At 38.1% G+C, this 3,503-nt stretch overlaps 1 pseudogene; it reads right to left on the bottom strand.

Annotated features, from left to right (window-relative positions):
* Nucleotides 1–213: 213 nt before the first annotated feature.
* Nucleotides 214–3,503, bottom strand: part of LOC138170237 (large ribosomal subunit protein eL6-like) — a 55,429-nt pseudogene continuing 52,139 nt past the window's right edge.

Below are 3,503 nucleotides of genomic sequence, written 5' to 3'. Positions count from 1 at the left end.
TCCCACCCTTTATTTTTACTCTGCATGGCTTTCTTTTTCAGTCTGTCTCTTATACACTACATATTTTTTTCTGGTTTTTAATCTATTCTACGGTCTTCTTTTGTTTTTCTCAGTGCTCCTTACCTTCCCAAGGACTAAAGAGAATGAAAATTATTTTTTAGCTATTGCAAATATTTTAATAAGTGTTCTCCACAAGGCAATTAAAAGATCGGTTCATGAGAATAAATTCCATTGGAGAGAGAAGAAAGAAAGCAAGTAGCCACAGAGCTGAGCAATTTTCTTGATTTGGGGCAGGATGTGAGAGTCTATTTTTTTCTGATTAGCCTTGCACTTCTCTGTAATTTTATATTTCTCATTTTCTGTATGAAAAAATTTCTTGTTCTTGGTGTCTAGGTTTACAGAGTCACCTCTTGAAGTTAAGTATCAGTAAGATGATTTGTCATTTTCACACCTGAAAGGTTAACTCTGTTAGAGGTGGCAATGTCGAAGTTCTGATGGGTCCTTCTCAGAGGAACACAGTTGATGGTCAGAGGTCCAGTCACAAGTAGCAAGCCACTAGCCAGCTTCTACAGGAAAACCACTCTCTTGCTCCAGTGGTGGCCAGTGAGCATGATCAGAATGGTGCCTGGACTGATTTTAGCTCCAAGTGTCCTAATAAGCTGGCTGAAGGACTTTTTGCCATGACTTAGCAGCTTTCTAGGCACATCCTCAGTACGGTAATACCTAGGCATTTTGCCAATATTTACCGCAAGGGTTCCTCCATTCTTATCACCAGCAACAGGCTTCACGATATTAGCAGGAACTTTTTCTTTCTTTTTCTTTTCAATCTGAGTTTTGCGGGGAGAGTATTTTGCTTGTACATGTCTCTATGTGAATACATTTCAGACCTAGAGTATCTACTTAGGGCTAGGACTGGCTTCCGACTGCATTTTTTTTTGAAGGTTTTTGACCTTCTTTCCAGCTTTTTGTATCTTCCTTTTTGTTCTCTCTCTCTTTTTATTTTTTTTTTCCTTTTTGACCTTTTTTTTATCCCCCCCTTGGGGCACTTTTTGTCCTCCATCTTGAGAGATGGGAAAGAATGAGGATGAGAATTTGAGGGAAGAATGATTCTGGTCTTCTGTCTTTCAGTTATCAGAAATAATTCAGGTATTTCCAAATTCCCTTCAATGAGAAGTCCATAAATGAATAAAAATAACTCTGAGAATCCAATGTGTAAAGAAACTAGTGCCTCAATCATATTCATATCACCAGTTTGCTCACCTGGAAACATCAGGAAATGTCCCGCTGGGTATGATATGGGACACTTTAGGTTAAATTACAATATTTCCCTCAATGTATTGTATGGTATATTCTCATCTGTGTAGCTTCTATTATTTTTATTTGTTACCTGCTTAGATAAATGGATTTATTTGCCATTCACTAGATGAAGTATTTGTGTAACATGTATTTGGTGAGAAGGGGGTCTAGCTCTGGATATATAGTTTAATGCATATCTTTCCTGATAAGGGATAAAGATTAAGAAGGTGACTTTTGAATTTCAAAATTATTTCCTCTAGGTTAAAAATATTTAAGGGGAAGACATTTATGATTCTGGCCTGGTAACTTTGCTCTGAAGAACACACAGTGGGCAGAAACTAGAGAAAATATCCTGTTTTTCTTCCTTGCAATAATCAATGTTCTTTGGTAAAGGGTGAGCAGGGATCACATTAGAGATATCAAGTCATGTCTGCCTGACAGTCACTTCTATACAAGTCCATGTGGACACAGGTAATCTGCAAGGGCAACACACACATATATGCCTTGTATTCATATTTAATTTTATATTTTTCTTAGTATTTTTTTGTATTTCAAAATTCCTCAACTCTAAAACTGCCAAATTTATTTGATCAAGAACACATGGAGGAAGCGGCCAGGTAGCACAGCGAGTAAGAGCACTGGCTCCAGTGTCGGGATGACCTGGGGATCAAATCCCAGGCTCAGACACTTAGAACCCACCCAGAAACACCTGGCCATGTAACCTTGAGCAAGTTACTTAACCCCAATTGCTTAGGGGCAGCCAGGTGGCTCAGCGAGTAAGAGCACCGGCCCCAGTGTTGGGATGACCTGGGGATCAAATCTGGGCTCAGATACTCAGCACCACACCCAGAAATAACTGGCTGTGTAATCTTGAGCAAGTTACTTAACCCCAATTGCTTTAAGAAAAAAAAAGAACACATGGAAAGCTGAAGTTCCAGGTCAGAGTAGAGGAAGCACTCAGTCAACCTCTCCCAACATTGCTCTACAAATAACTTTAGCATAATGCCTCAATTCAAAATGTAGAGTGCCACAGCCAGAACAAAATTAAAAAAAATAGATCAGGGTGAAATATTCTTTCAGTCTAACACTATTTAAGAGGTAGGAAGTAGAGATACAGGACATGTGGGTGGAGGCTGTGTCAGAGCCCATGTATAATGCAATACCATTATGGGACTAGCTGGTGGCAACAAAAGCAACAGAAGCTCCAGGACAATCTCAAGCAAGAGAATATAAGACCTTGCAACTAAACAGGGAATAACTACAGGGAGTCCCTGTGCTAGCATTCAACACAAGAGCAGAAGTTATTTTGCAAATCTAGCACCTAAACACAATTCAGAGTTCAAGGGTAGAGAAGGAAACTTTTGGTAAAGAGGGAGCAGAGGCCCTTAGAAGCATTATCACTTATAATTTCATCTTGCTAAAAGGAGACAAAGACAATGAAGTAATATCAATACTAAACATGTATACACCAAATGGTGTAGCATTCAAATTCTTTTTTTTTTTTTGGTTTTCTTTTTTTGGAGGGGGTAGGGTAGGGAAATTTGGGTTAAGTGACTTGTTCAAGGTCACAAAGCTAGTTTTCTGTTAAGTGTCTGAGGCCAGATTTGAACTTGGCTCCTCCTGACTCCAGGACCAGTGCTCTATTCAGTGTGCCACCTAGTCACCCCAAGCATTCATATTCTTAAAGAAAATATTAAATTCTTCACAGGGGAAGATAGACAGCAAAATTATACTAATGGGGCACCATATATTCTCCTATTCTCAGAGACCGATGCAATTATCCATAAACTAAATCAAAATCAAATTAAGATTAATAGAATTTTAGATAAAATAAATAAGAAGGATGTTTGAAGAAAATTAAAAGGGAATTAATAGGAGTATTCCTTTTTCTCATCTATATTTGGCATCTTCACAAAAATATGGCACAAAACCTTGGAACCTAATGAAGAACAACATAAATTTTAAAAATCAGCCTCTTGAGACAATAATGACATAAAATTACATTGAAAAAAGAGCAATAGAAGAATCTACATTATTTTACTTATTCAGTGCCACACTAACCAAAGTACAAAAGAACTATTTATTAAGCTAGAAAAAAATAATAAGAAAAGTCAAACAAAAGGCCAAAATTGTCCCGTCCTGTGGGACCAAGTTATTCGCGGGGCCGAGGAGGACCCAGCCTGCAAAGGAATGGGTGGGAAAAAAGG

The sequence above is a fragment of the Petaurus breviceps genome, unplaced genomic scaffold, assembly GCF_028583685.1.
Source record: "Petaurus breviceps papuanus isolate PSGF00001 unplaced genomic scaffold, PetGlider_PUasm1.0 38, whole genome shotgun sequence".
In the NCBI taxonomy this organism is placed as follows: domain Eukaryota; kingdom Metazoa; phylum Chordata; class Mammalia; order Diprotodontia; family Petauridae; genus Petaurus; species Petaurus breviceps.
This window is presented reverse-complemented; position numbering and strand designations above follow the sequence as displayed.